The sequence below is a fragment of the Ornithorhynchus anatinus genome, chromosome 3 (genome assembly GCF_004115215.2).
Source record: "Ornithorhynchus anatinus isolate Pmale09 chromosome 3, mOrnAna1.pri.v4, whole genome shotgun sequence".
In the NCBI taxonomy this organism is placed as follows: domain Eukaryota; kingdom Metazoa; phylum Chordata; class Mammalia; order Monotremata; family Ornithorhynchidae; genus Ornithorhynchus; species Ornithorhynchus anatinus.
The window spans coordinates 17,114,456-17,129,564 of record NC_041730.1 but is presented as its reverse complement, the minus strand read 5'-3'; the positions used below and the strand labels follow the sequence as shown (position 1 = coordinate 17,129,564).

The 15,109-nt window shown below is 52.4% G+C and overlaps 1 protein-coding gene across 1 annotated transcript in view; it reads left to right on the top strand.

The window, feature by feature from the left end:
- Positions 1-2,218: 2,218 nt before the first annotated feature.
- DAGLA (diacylglycerol lipase alpha) overlaps positions 2,219-15,109 on the top strand; it is an 89,656-nt gene continuing 76,765 nt past the window's right edge. Inside the window, exon 1 of the mRNA XM_029060249.1 lies at positions 2,219-2,264. The gene's annotated coding sequence lies outside the window, so the exon portion shown is untranslated. The remainder of the gene's footprint in view (positions 2,265-15,109) is intronic.

Below are 15,109 nucleotides of genomic sequence, written 5' to 3'. Positions count from 1 at the left end.
CGGTGTCAGGATTAGAACCCATGACCTCTGATTCCCAAGTCCAGGCTCTTTCCACTGAGCCATGCTTCTTCTCTGCCTTGCTTTGCTGTCTGCCCTGTTTAGACTGTGAGCCCGCCATTGGGCAGGGATGATCTCTTATCTGTTGCCGAATTGTACATTCCAAGTGCTGAGTACAGTGCTCCGCCCATAGTAAGCACTCCATAATACGTCTGAATGAATGAATGACATAGTAATGGCTTAACAAATGCCATCATCATTATTATTATTGAGGGCAGGGATTGTCTCTCTTTCGGGGCTGTACTTTCTAAGCGCTTAGTAGCGTGCTTTGCACACAGCAGGAGCTCAATAAAGACGACTGAATGAATGAACGAATGAATGACTGGCTGAATGACTGAATGACTGAATGATTGAATGACTGGTTGAATGAATGAATGACTGAAAGACTGAATGCACTTGCCCTCGCCCCAGATTTTCGGGCAGGGACTGTCTCTATTTCGAGGCTGTACTTTCCGAGCGCTTAGTAGAGTGCTTTGCACACAGCAGGCGCTCAGTAAAGATGATTGAATGAATGAACAAATGGATGAATGAATGAATTAAGGAGTGACTGGCTGAATGACTGAATGTACTTGCTCTCGTCCTAGATTTTTGGGCAGGGATTGTCCCTAATTCGGTGCTATACTTTCCAAGCGTTTAGTAGCATGGCTCACTGGAAAGAGCATGGACTTGGGAGTCAGAGGTCGTGGGTCAGAGGTCGTGGGTTCTAATCCCCGCTCTGCCGCTTCTCAGTTGTGTGACTCTGGGCAAGTCACTTCACTTCTCTGAGTCTCAGTTACCCCATCTGTACAATGGGGATTAAGACTGTGAGCCCCATGTGGGATAACCTGATCACCTTGTATCCCCGTAGTGCTTTGCACATAGTAAGCACTTAACCAATGCCATCATTATCATTATTATTAGTAGAGTGCTTTGCACACCGCAGGCGCTCAATAAAGACGACTGAAGGAATGAAGGAAAGAATGACTGAATGATTGAACGCACTTGCCCTCGCCCCAGACTTTCGGGCAGGGATTGTCTCTATTTGGGGCTGTACTTTCCAAGCGCTTAGTAGAGTGATTTGCACACAGCAGGCGCTCAATAAAGACGACTGAATGACTGAATGACTGAATGAACGAATGAATGACTGGCTGAATGACTGAATGACCGAAAGACTGAATGCACTTGCCCTCTCCCCAGATTTTCGGGCAGAGATTGTCTCTATTTCGGGGCTGTACTTTCCAACCGCTTAGTAGAGTGCTTTGCACACAGCAGGTGCTCAATAAAGACGACTGAATGAATGAGTGAACGAATGAATGACTGGCTGAATGAATGACTGAATGACTGAGTGCACTTGCCCTCGCTCCAGATTTTCGGGTAGGGATTGTCTCTATTTTGGGGCTGTACTTTCCAAGAGCTTAGTAGAGTGCTTTGCACCCAGCAGGTGCTCAATAAAGACGACTGAATGAATGAGTGAACGAATGAATGAATGGCTGGCTGAATGAATGACTGAATGGCTAAACGATTGAGTGCACTTGCCCTCGCCCCAGATTTTGGGGTAGGGATTGTCTCTCTTTCGGGGCTGTACTTTCCAAGCGCTTAGTAGAGTGCTTTGCACCCAGCGGGAGCTCAATAAAGACGACTGGATGAATGAATGACCGAATGAATGAATGACTGGCTGAATGAATGAATGATTGAAAGACTGAATGCACTTGCCTTTGCCCCAGATTTTCGGGCAGGGATTGTCTGTATCTCGGGGCTGTCCTTTCCAAGCGCTTAGTAGAGTGCTTTGCACCCAGCAGGCGCTCAATAAAGACGACTGAATGAATGAATGAACGAATGAATGAATGGCTGACCGAATGAATGGCCGAATGACTGAACGCACTTGCCCTCGCCCCAGATTTTCGGGCCGAGAACGGCTCCGGGCTCCGGGCTCCGGGCTCCGGGCTCCGGGCTCCTGTCGTTCCCGTCTCCGCCGCCGGGGGTCGCTGGCGGCTCGGCTTGGGTCGCCATGGTCACCGTCGGCTGCGCGGGGGGCTTTACGTAAAGAGCGCAGCGGCGGGCGGTCGGGGCGGAGGCGGGGCCGCGCCGGCGCTCGGGCCCTGCGGAAGCGGCCTTGGTGAATCGGGGCCTTGGGCCGCCCAGGATGGAGGAGGAGGCGGCGGCGGCGGCGGCGGCGGCGGCGGCGGAGGCGGAGGCGGCTTCGGGCCGGGCCCTGCGGCGGGAGGGAGGTAAGAAGGACAGACGGACGGACGGGGAGAACGGCGCCGGGGGCTCCGGATCGAGCGGGGGGCAGAGGGGCAGCATCCCCTTGGCACGGGCGTGCGGAGAGGGGCAGCGTCCCCTGGGCAGAGGCGTGGGGAGAGGGTGGCATCCTCTGGGCAGAGATGTAGGGAGAGGGACAGCATCCCCTTGGCAGAGATGTAAGGAGAGGGGCAGTGCCCCCTTGGTAGAGGCGGGGGGAGAGGGCGGTATCCTCTTGGCAGAGACGTAGGGAGAGGGGCAGCATCCCCCTGGCAGAGATGGAAGGAGAGGAGGGGCAGCGTCCCCTTGGCAGAGGCGTGGGGAGAGGGCGGTATCCTCTTGGCAGAGACGTAGGGAGAGGGGCAGTATCCCCTTGGTAGAGGCGTGGGGAGAGGGACAGTATCCTCTTGGCAGAGGCGTGGGGAGACGGTGGTATCTTCTTGGCAGAGATGTAAGGAGAGGGGCAGCGTCCCCTTGGCAGAGGCGTGCGGAGAGGGCGGTATCCTCTTGACAGAGACGTAGGGAGAGGGGCAGTATCCCCTTGGTAGAGGCGTGGGGAGAGGGACAGTATCCTCTTGGCAGAGGCGTGGGGAGACGGTGGTATCTTCTTGGCAGAGATGTAAGGAGAGGGGCAGTATCCCCTTAGCAGAGACGTAGGGAGAGGGACATTATCCCCTTGGCAGAGGCGTGGGGAGAGGGGCAACTACTCCTTGGCAGAGATGTAAGGAGAGGGGCGGTGTCCCCTTGGCAGAGGTTTGGGGAGGTGGTGGTATCTTCTTGGCAGAGATGTAAGGAGAGGGGCGGTATCCCCTTAGCAGAGACGTAGGGAGAGGGACATTATCCCCTTGGCAGAGGCGTGGGGAGAGGGGCAACTACTCCTTGGCAGAGATGTAAGGAGAGGGGCAGTGTCCCCTTGGCAGAGGTTTGGGGAGATGGTGGTATCTTCTTGGCAGAGATGTAAGGAGAGGGGCAGTAGCCCCTTAGCAAAGGCGTAGGGAGAGGGACATTATCCCCTTGGCAGAGGCGTGGGGAGTGGGGCAGTGTCCCCTTGGGAGAAGCGTGGGGAGTGGGGCAGTGTCCCCTTGGGAGAGGTGTGGGGAGAGGGACAACTACTCCTTGGCAGAGGCGAGGGGAGAGGGGCAGTATCCCCTTGGCAGAGGCATGGGGAGAGGGGCATCTCCTCCTTGGCAGAGGCGTGGGGAGAGGGCAGTGTCCCCTTGGCAGAAACGTGGGGAGAGGGGCAACTACTTCCTGGCAGAGGCGTGGGGAGAGGAGCAGTGTCCCCTTGGCAGAAACGTGGGGAGAGGGGCAGTGTCCCTTTAGCAGAGGTGTGGGGAGAGGGGCAGTATCCTCTTGACAGAGACATAGGGAGAGGGGCAATATCTCCTTGGCAGAGGTGGGGGGAGAGGGGTCAATATCCCCTTGGTAGAGGCGTGGGGAGAGAAGCAGGAACTCCTTGGCAGAGGCGTGGGGAGAGGGGCAGTGTCCCCTTGGCAGAGGCGTGGGGAGAGGGGCATTAACCCCCTTAGAGCCGTGGGGAGAGTGCCGTGCCCGCTAGGCAGAGGCGTAGTGAGAGGGGCCGTGTCCGTTTGGCAGAGGCATGGAGAGAGGGGCTGAGTTTCTTTGGCAGAGGCGTGGGGATTGGGGCCATGTCCCCGAGGTGGAGACTTGAGGAGAGAGGCCATTTCCCCTCGGCAAAGAGATGTGGGGAGAGAGACTGTGTCCTCTTGATAGAGGTATGAGGAGTAAGACAGTACTCCCTGGGGAGTGATCATGGAGGGAGACCAGTGCCCTCCTGGGATGGGCATAGAGAAAGGTGTCTACGCCATGATGGGCATGGAGGAAAGGCAGCAGAGCTTAGTGGATAGAGCACAGGCTTGGGAATCAGAAGGACTTGGGTCTGCCTCTGCCACTTGTCTGCTGTGTGACCGTGGGCAAGTCACTTCATTTCTCTGTGCCTCCGTTACCTCACCTGTAAAGGGGATTTGAGACTGTGAGCCTCATGTAGGACAGGGACTGTGCCCAACCTGATTAGCTTGTATCTACCCCAGCGCTTAGTACAGTGCCTGGCATATAGAAAGGACTTTACAAATACTATAGAAAACAAGAAAGAGTGAGGGTGCCCTCCCTCACCCCTAAGATGAATATGGAGAGTGGGCCAGGGCCTCCCTATGCCTAGAATTCCTTAACTCCCATTCTCTCCTAGACCCCCTCCAATCTGGCTTCCGTCCCCTCCACTCTACCGAGACTGCTCTCTCTAAGGTCACCCGTGACCTCCTTCTTGCCAAATCCAATGGCTCCTACTCCATTCTGATCCTCCTTGACCTCTCTGCTGCCTTTGACACTGTCGACCATCCCCTCCTCCTCCATACCTTATCTCACCTTGGCTTCACGGACTCTGTCCTCTCCCGGTTCTCCTCTTACCTCTCTGGCCGATCATTCTCGGTTTCCTTCGCCGGAGCCTCCTCCCCCTCCCATCCTTTAACTGTTGGAGTTCCTCAAGGGTCAGTTCTTGGCCCTCTTCTGTTCTCCATTTACACTCACTCCCTCGGTGAACTCATTCGCTCTCACGGCTTCGACTACCATCTCTACGCAGATGACACGCAGATCTACATCTCCGCCCCTGTCCTCTCCCCCTCCCTTCGGGCTCGCATCTCCTCCCGCCTCCGGGACGTCTCCACCTGGATGTCGGCCCGCCACCTAAAACTCAATGTGAGCGAGACCGAGCTCCTCATCTTCCCTCCCGAACCCGGTCCTCTCCCAGACTTCTCTATCACCGTGGATGGCACGACCGTCCTTCCCGTCTCTCGGGCCCGCGATCTCGGTGTCGTCCTTGACTCGTCCCTCTCGTTCACCCCACGCATCCTATCCGTTACCGAGACCTGCCGGTTTCACCTCTACAATATCGCCAAGATCCGCCCTTTCCTCTCCACCCAAACGGCTACCTTATTATTACGGGCTCTCGTTATATCCCAGCTAGACTACTGTGTCAGCCTTCTCTCTGACCTCCCTTCCTCCTCTCTCGCCCCGCTCCGGTCTATTCTTCACTCCGCTGCCCGGCTCATCTTCCTGCAGAAACGATCTGGGCGTGTCACTCCCCTTCTTAAACAACTCCAGTGGTTGCCTATCGACCTCCGCTCCAAACAAAAACTCCTCACTCTAGGCTTCGAGGCTCTCCATCACCTTGCCCTTCCTACCTCTCCTCCCTTCTCTCTTTCTACCACCCACCCCGCACGCTCCGCTCCTCCGCCGCCCACCTCCTCGCCGTCCCTCGGTCTCGCCCATCCCGCCGTCGACCCCCGGGTCACGTCCTCCCGCGGTCCCGGAACGCCCTCCCTCCTCACCTCCGCCAAACTGATTCTCTTTCCCTCTTCAAAACCCTACTTAAAAATCACCTCCTCCAAGAGGCGTTCCCAGACTGAGCTCCTCTTCCCCCTCTACTCCCTCTGCCATCCCCCCTTTACCTCTCCGCAGCTAAAGCCTCATTTTCCCCTTTTCCCTCTGCTCCTCCCCCTCTCCCTTCCCCTCCCCACAGCACCGTACTCGTCCGCTCAACTGTATATATTTTCGTTACCCTATTTATTTTGTTAATGAATTGTACATCGCCTCGATTCTATTTAGTCGCCATTGTTTTTACGAGATGTTCTTCCCCTTGACGCTGTTTATTGCCATTGTTCTCGTCTGTCCGTCTCCCCCGATTAGACTGTAAGCCCGTCAAACGGCAGGGACTGTCTCTATCTGTTGCCGACTTGTTCATCCCAAGCGCTTAGTACAGTGCTCTGCACATAGTAAGCGCTCAATAAATACTATTGAATGAATGGGCTGGGCATGGCGCGGTGGGCAGTCGTCCTATGGAGAGATGCAAGGAGAAGGGCATACTGCCAGTTCCTCTCCTGTGGACCCCAGGACGAAGGTGGTGAGGGTTCACCTCCTCTCTTCCCCTGAGGTGGTGCCAGCTGGGTCCAGCTGAAGTTGTGGGAAGGAACGTCGTGTTCCAAGGTCTGGACCAGTCAGTTGGTAGCCTTTATGGTTGGCAAAAAATTCAGGAACAAATGAGTGAAAGACCTAAACGTGTCCCAAGGTGGCGGCCAGGGAGAAGCACCCACCCCTCCCACCAAGAAATCTCAAAGAAGAGCGAGACCCTTTTTTTCAGGGTTCCCCCTTCCCTCCTCGCTCCCCTGGCAGTGAGTCCCCGGGTTGTGTCTAGATAATTGCCAGAGAAGCAGTGCGATCTAGTGAAAAGAGCACAGGCCTGAGAGTCAAAGAATCTGGGTTCTAATCCCAGCTCAGCCAGTTGCTTGCTGTGTGAACTTGGGCAAGCCACTGTGAACTTAACTTCTCTGTGCCTCAGTTTCCTCAACTATAAAATAGGGGTTAAATCCTATTCCTTCCTACTTAGACTGTGAGCCCCATGTGGGTCAGGGACAGTGTCCACCCTGATAACCTTGTATCTACCCCAGTGCTTAGAACAGTGCTTGACACATGGTAAGCGCTTAACAAATACCATAAAAAAATTGAATCATCTGCAGCAGCCTCAGCAAGTGAGAAGGGGGATGAACCCCGCCCAGGACCGTTGGAGAATAATAATGTTGGTATTTGTTAAGCGCTTACTATGTGCCGAGCACTGTTCTAAGCGCTGGGGTAGACATAGGGAAATCAGGTTGTCCCACATGGGGCTCACAGTCTTAATCCCCATTTTACAGATGAGGGAACTGAGGCACAGAGAAGTTAAGTGACTTGCCCACAGTCACACAGCCGACAAGTGGCAGAGCTGGGATTCGAACTCATGAGCCCTGACTCCAAAGCCCGTGCTCTTTCCACTGAGCCACGCTGCTTCTCCAAGTTTGCTCTTTGAAGGCCCCGAGTCAAATCGTCTTTTCCATGTATTTGCGCTGCCTTGTTCAGTATTAGGAATAGAAAGGTATAGTCTCGCAACATTTGGGAATCCAAGCTCCTTTTATGAGGCAGCATTCCATTAGTGTTTCGGAGTGGAAGACTTCCTTGCTTTGACCCCATAAGATTTGCTTTTTCCCCTGCGTAATGAAGAGTGGTTCCACCGCTGTGGTGGACTTTCTGGACCTCCTTCTGAAAAGTTTGGGCAAGGGTCTCCCTGGTACATCATTTCTCCACATGTGGTTTAGAGACTCCGAGTGCTCATCCTTAGCTCACGGGGTCCTCGGAACTCCTCGGAGGGGTAGGATCAGGGACTGAGGTAAAGGAATGGAAGCTGAGGAATTGCCCATTGCAGAGGGTATTTGGAAGAGAAAGGGGCACGAGGGAGTGTATGGGGGATGGGCGGCACTATTTTCCAGGGTGGGAAGATGAAAAGAGTGGGCAATCGTTTGAGCCATATTGGTAGGAGGGGGAGAGGAAAAGGAGGAAGAAAACCTGGAAAAAAGAAGTCAAAGTGAATCCTATGCCAAAGGGGTTAATAATCAGGGTTCCTGGTGGAAAAAAAGTTTAGGAACCACTGACAGAGTGAGTCAGCAGCAGCAGCTCCAGAGCCAGGATCCAGGTTTCTGAAACCCAGTCCTCGGTTTGGCAACTGGACCCACGTTGGCTATATGACCCTGCAGGGGCGCAGCCTCCTAGAAGGGTTTTACCCACAGCAAGCTTGTGCCCCTCTTCCCTGCTCTGGATGCCCCTGGGTTGGCTTTCAGAGGCGTCGGATGCCCCCCGATCTAAGGTGTCGGCCTTGGAGGTGAATTTGGGAAATGTTTTGTTTGGAAAGCCACCTCGACTTCCAGGGTTCGAGGGATGAGGTACTCTCCTCTGTATTAGAGCTAGTGAGACGGGCCAGCCTGGCCTGAGGCTGAAGGAAGGGTGTGGGCTGTTAACCCAGAAGGGGATGTTCGTTTCTCTACGGCCTTTCCAGGGACTGAGTCATAGCCAGGTGTAGAAGGGATGAAGGGCAACAGGGAAAAGCCGGAGAAGGGGCGGAGGGTGTGATGGATGCCGGGCAACGACTTCAGCCTGGGCTCCCTGCCTGAGGCATTCTACCTCAGCAAGCCTCTCCAGAACCAGGCCAGGCTGGGACTTGATGCCTGCGAGAGATTGGTCCGTGGTGGTGAAGGTTGTTTGGCCACCGGCCGTTCCCTTCGGGGTTGGGTTTTGGATGAGCTCTGGGGGTTGAATTTTAGAATCCTAATTCTGGAAGCAATCGTACAGGTCACTTAGGGAGTCCCCTGCCTCTAACTATAGTGTGAGGGTCACTCTCCTCTTCTTACAGCTCCAGCTGGTCAACTGCCTATGCAAATGTCTCAACGCCTTCAGGCAGGATGTCTTCCTTATGTTTTCTGTGTGTCTAATCCAAATCCTTCCAGCTACGATTTTTTTTGAAATGGTATTTGTTAAGTGCTTACTATGTGCCAGGCACTGTACTAAGCGCTGGGGTAGATGCAAGATAGTCAGGTCCTCTCCCACAAGGGACTCACAGTCTTAATCCCATTTTACAGATGAGGTGACTGAGCCCCAGAGAAGTGAAGTGACTTGTCCAAGGTCAAATGGCAGATAAGCGGTGGAGCCAGGATTAGAACCCAGGTCCTCTGATTCCCAGGCCCTGGGATTGTCCACTAATAGTAATAATAATCATCGTCATGGTATTTAAGTGCATACTATGTGCCAAGCACTGTTTTAAGCACTGGGGTAGATGTAAGATAGGTAGGACACAGTCCCTGTCCCATATAGGGCTCACAGTCTTAATCCCCATTTTACAGATGAGGGAACTGAGGCGCAGAGAAGTGAAATCACTTGTCCAAGGTCACACAGCAGACAAGTGGCAGACCCGGATTAGAGCCCTTAGCCTTCTGACTCCCAGGCCTGTGCTCTATCCACTAGGCTATGCTGCTTCCCTCAGGATAGGCTACCTCTCATCCTTCTGCCACTTCATCCTGCAGCATGGCTTAGTGGAAAGAGCCCGGGCTTGGGAGTCAGAGGTCATGGGTTCTAATTCTAGATCCGCCACTTGTCAGCTGTGTGACCGTGGGTAAGTCACTTCACTTCTCTGTGCCTCAGTTACCTCATCTGTACTAAAAGGAGTGAAGACGGTGAGTCTTATGTGGGGCAACCTGATTACCTTGTATCTACCCCAGCGCTTAGAACAGTGCTTGGCACACAGTAAGTGCTTAACAAATACCAAATTATTATTGTTATTCTTATGCTACAACTTCATCCTATTTGGACAGCATGAGAAGTTGGCCCTGTTGAGCTGGGGTTAGCAAGGTGGACTTTCATGCGGGGCAGATGGTCTACTGTCTCTCAGCATTGTGGCCCCCTGCCTGGCCAAGTGGCCACTTTGGGGGGGGCTCTATTTTCTGGCAAGTGACATACATTCCCAGGCACCTGGTGACATTACCGGGACCCGATTCCGACAGCCTTTTCGAGCCTGTCAGAAATACCCTCCTAAGTGCCTGTCTCATCAGCGAGGATGATAATTAGCACTGCAGTTATTATTTAGTTTGCATAACCCTCCAGCCCACCCACCGTACTTGACGTGTCCTGTCCTGTTCAACCTTTCGATCTGAAGTTTTAAGAGCCCTTTTCAGCCGTCCCCTTGCCACCGGCTTCAGATGCTGCTTCTCTGCCCGGCAAAACCGGATGGCAGGCAGAGCTGATCCTGGGGCCGATGAGTGGGATTGGCAAGCTTCCCTTAAAAGAGGGGTGAGGATTCGGAGGCTCCCAGGCTCACTGGCGAGGCATCTGTGGGGAGAAATCAAATGCGAGAAGCCTCGGTTTTGGACGTTTCCGGGCACGTCTCCCGGATCGAGAGACGGGATCCTCCCCATGTGCGCCTCAGTCCTGCAGTCACTGTCCCTCTTGTGATTCCCCAGAAATCACCGTGTGAATATCCTCTGCTGCCTTACTTGAGACAGCACTGGGGATTGTGGGCTCTGCTTAAAAAGAGCAGCCAGCAGAAACTTCATCCGAAGTTAGAGTTTGGCAACACAAACTGTTCCTCTTCACCTCTACCTTGGCCTCTCTCTCTCCCCCTCCCTCCCTCTCCCCGCACAATCTGTTCTCTGGAGGCCTCCGCCCTGGAGGGGCGCGAGAATAATAGCTCATCGACTGTCAGTTACTTCAGACACGTTGGCCTTGTTCTGAGGAGTTAAGGGTGTGAGGATTTCCTCATGAAGGCTGCTGGGCACTGCTTCCTGGTGACCTGAGCAAGACACTGCAGGCACATTGGGGGAATCATCAATGAGCTTGTGGTCGCGAAAGAGAAATCTTTTAGAACCACGGTGGCCAGGACTTTGCAGGAAGTGGTTTTCTCCGCTACATGCGGTTTGCCTAAAACGGTTTCTCTTGGGGTTTGGTTTGGTGCTGCTGGATTCTTATGTGCTTCGGAGTGCTTTTTTAAAGCACTCAATCACCTAGCCCGCTCCTACCTCGCCTCTCCTACTCTCCTGCTACAATGCAGCCCGCACGCTTCGCTCCTCTAACGTTAACCTTCTCACTGTGCCTCGATTTTGTCTATCTCGCCGCCGACCCCTTGCCCATATCCTGCCTCTGGTCTGGCTCGCCCTGCCGCCTCAAATCTGACAGACGATTACTCTCCCCACTTTCAAAGCTTTATTGAGGACACATCTCCAAGTGGTCTTCCCCGATTAAACCCCCCTTTCCTCTTCTCGCACTCCCTTCTGCATCGCCCTGACTTGCTCCCTTTGTGCATTCACCTTCCCAGCTCCACAGCACTTAGGTTCGTATCTGTAATTTATTCATATTAATGTCTGTCTCCCCCCTTCTAGACTGTAAGCTCACTGTGGGCAGGTGATGTATCTATTTACCGTTGTACTCTTCTCTCTGAAGCACTAAATACAATGCTCTGCACACAGTAAGCACTCAATAAATGCGATTGAACAAATGAATGAGTGAACGTGCAATGTCTGCCTGAGTTGTGCGAGGGAGGAGGGATTAGCGGGGCGTGCAAATGGAATACTTGGACCTGGACATTCAGGATGGGATCCCTGTTGGGGAAGACGCTCCTGACCGTACACTCATTGCGGGCAGGGAACGTATCTGCCAACTCTGTTGCGTTGCACTCTCCCACGGGCTTGAATAGAGCACGGGTCTGGGAGTCAGAAGGACCTGGATCCTAATCCCAGGTCCACCACTTGTCTGCTGTGGGACCTTGGGCAAGTCATTTCACTTCTGTGGGCTTCAGTTATCTCATCTGGAAAACGGGGATGAAGGCTGTGAGCCCCCCTGTGGGGCAGGGACTGTGTCCAACCTGATTTGCTTGTTTCCACCCTAGACTTAGTATAGTGCTTGGCACATAGTAAGTGCTTAACAAATAGGGTAATTATTGTTATTATAGTAAACACTCCACTGTTTGGGCTGTGAATGTGGGACATAAAACTGCTATTGGGGGACATTATTCAACCCTGAGGGAGAAAGCGGGATGGAGTGGAGTTCCAACCCCCCCAGAATTTGAGCCTGGTTGGGAGTGGGCGTGAGGGTTCTCTGACCCAGGACTGGCTTTTGAGTGGTGGTGTGAGAAGCCTAGTTGATAGAGCATGGGCCTGGGAGTCAGAAGGACCTGGGTTCTAAACCCAGCTCCACCACTTGTCTGCTGTATGACTTTGGACCAATCACTTCTCTGTGCCTCAGTTACCTCATCTGTAAAATGGGGATGAAGACTGCGAGTCCCATGTAGGACATGGACTGTGTCCAACCTGATTAGCTTGTATCTACCCCTGAGCTTAATACAGTGCCTACCACATAGTAACCACTTAATAAATACCACAAAAGAAGGGGAGGGGGGCTTCCAGGAGTTTGCTGCTTGCGAGAAAGGTTTGCCTAGAACATGAGGGCTACAGGGGTGTCTGCCGAGGTGAGGTAATGCTTGGATTTCTCGGTGTGACCTGAGCCTGCTGGCAAGACACATCTGGGAAGGTGGGGTTCAGAAGTTCTGTGGCCCAAAATGCCTGGGTGTACACGGGAACCCTCACATTTGCTCTTTCTCCAAAAGCCCACCCGGGCACTGGCAGATCGAAAACTGCGTCCCACATTCTGCGTCTGTGGATCTCCTCCCCTCCCCCCGAAACCCCGGCCATGAGCAGGGCAGAGGGAAGCTGGGAAAACCAGCCCCAGTCCTGCCTTATTCATCTGCATTCCTGCTCTGACCTCTCCCTGGGCTGGAGGAGTCCAGATATTTCCATGTATGTCTCATGATATTCCTACAAACAGCAACATTTCTATGGAATAACTACAGTAATGCCCATTATTAAGCACTTAGTGCTACATGCTGGGGTAGATACGGGTTTATAATCTCAGATGCAGTCCCTGCCTTATATGGGATTCACAATCTATTTTATCCCCATTTTACAGATGAGGAAACTGAGGCCCAGAGAGATCACACCCCTTTCTCCATCGTGGGCTTTCTGTTTGTTCGGCATCTGCCAGTGGTTCTCTCGGGGTAGCGGGGGCTGGATGAGCCAGACTGATTTTCACTTAATCCCCCTTAGGTTTCCAGCAATTGTGGGTGTATCCTGGCCCCTAGGGTTACCACCAAGGTGGTACCACTGTTCTCAACACTTATTTCCAGTCGCTTGATCATTTTCTCACTAAATTACCCTTTAAAATTTCCCTTGCTTGAGTTAAGCTCAGGAGGTTACTATTCTAGGAAGTTTCATTAAAACCCTTTCAGATGTTTTGAAGTTCTCTGTACTTGGGGGTAGGTAGGAGGAGAGGGTTTTTTTTTTCACCTGGGGGGGAGGTGGATGGGGAGGGGAGGAAAGAAACACATGGAAAAGCTCCAATGCTTGGATAATAAACAGGGTGTGTGTATGTGTGTGTGTGAGAGAGAAAAAGAGAGAGGTGGGGGGAGATGGGGAGAGGGACGATGTGTGTTTTCACTGGAGTGAAGTCGGCATGCTTCAGATTTGTCCAGGATATTCCCCAGGTCTTTGCCTCTTTGGAAACCATTTAATTAATTTAGGATTGATGTGCCTTTATTTAGTTGAGGTTAGGTGATTTATTATTGATGTCCATTCACATGAGAAAAATCATTGTTCACCTTCACAGCAAGCTAATGCCACCCACCTGTTTTTTGTCTGAAGGACACACAACAGGAAAGTGCTTTGTGTTAAGGTACTCAGACACGTACTCTCGCCCCAGGTGCGGTCCAGCGGTCCCTAGGAGCTAGGCGAGAGAGTCCCCTTGGCCTCAGTGCCTGCTAGTTGCAGAGCGAGGAGGGGGTCACCCAGTCGATTTATTGCCATCTTTCTCCAGAACAACGTTAAATGGTGGCCAGTGTTAAGCTGATGCTTTCATCTGGCAATGCAGTTCTCTATAGCTAAGCCGACTGGTTGAAAGACTTAGTTGAGGACAATCGGATGTACCCTGGTAATAACTTTTATTGATCATAAAAGACCAAAAGAGAGAGCAGTCCAGGAACACTTGAATGCCCTAAACATGACCCAGAGATGAAGACACGTGATGTGCAGATGTGTGTGACTGACTGCATTTCCTGGATGGAGCTCTCTAGAGCCCATGTTTGGTCCGCAAGGGGAAGATGCTTTGATTCCCCAGACCAGATGGGAGTCAGAATCTGGGCTTGGGAATGTGTAATTGCACCACTTCCATGCAATAAAAATAACAATAATGACAGTATTTATTAAGCGCTTACTATTTGCTAAGCGCCGGGGTAGATGCCAGATAATCAGATTGGTTGCAACCGGATTGGTCACAGTCCCTGTCCCGTATTTCAAAGTGAGGGAAAATAGGTTTCTTATCCCCATTTTGCAGATGAGGAAAGTGAGGCCCAGAGAAGTGAAATGATATGTCCACGATCATATAGTAGGCTGCTCTGGGTTCTAATCCCAGCTCTGGGAAGCAGCACAGCCTACTGGATAAAGCACGGGAATGGAAGCCAGAGGACCTGCGTTCTAATCCCAGCTTTGCCACTTACCTGCTGTGTGACCTTGGGCAAATCACTTAACTTCTAGGTGCCTTAGATTCCTCATCTGCAAAATGGGGCTTCAATACCTCAGCGTGGCTCAGTGGAAAGAGCCCGCGCTTGGGAGCCAGAGGTCATGGGTTCGAATCCCAGATTTGCCACTTACCTGCTGTGTGACTTCGGGCAAATCACTTAACTTCTAGGTGCCTCAGTTACCTCATCTGTAAAATGGGAATTAACTGTGAGCCTCAAGTGGGACAACCTGATTACCCTGTATCTACCCCATCGCTTAGAACAGTGCTCTGCACGTAGTAAGCGCTTAACAAATACCAACATTATTAATACCCGTTCTCCCTCCTACTTAGTCTGTGAGCCCCATATGGGACAGGGACTGAATCTAGCCTGATTAACTTGTATCTATCTCAGTGCATGGCACATAGTAAGTGCTTAGAAAATACCATAAAAAAAACAAAACAGGCCTGCGTCCCCCATCCACGGGATGGTTTCTGTCCTACAGCCCAACTCAGCACGACCTCATCCCTGTTATGACGGAGTAGTCTGCTCTCACTCAGCAAGCTGGACTCGAAGGAAGCTTGAGTTTCCCCATGCTGAAGTACTGAGACTAGCTAGCTCTTTTCCCCCTTTCTTGTAGACCCTCTGGACCATGGCCTGCTACTGTGCAAATGCCTAGAGACAGTGTAATAGTTCTAACAGTGAAATCAGTCTATCAGTGGTATTTACTGGGCGCTTACTGTGTGCAAAGCACTGTACTCAGTGCACGGAAAGTACAGTTCGGCAACGAATAGGGACAATCCCTACCCACCAACGGGATCACAGTCTGGAAGGGGGGAGAAAGACAACAAAACAAGTAATAATAATGTTGGTATTTGTTAAGCGCCTACTATGTGCGGGGCACTGTCCTAAGCGCTGGGGTAG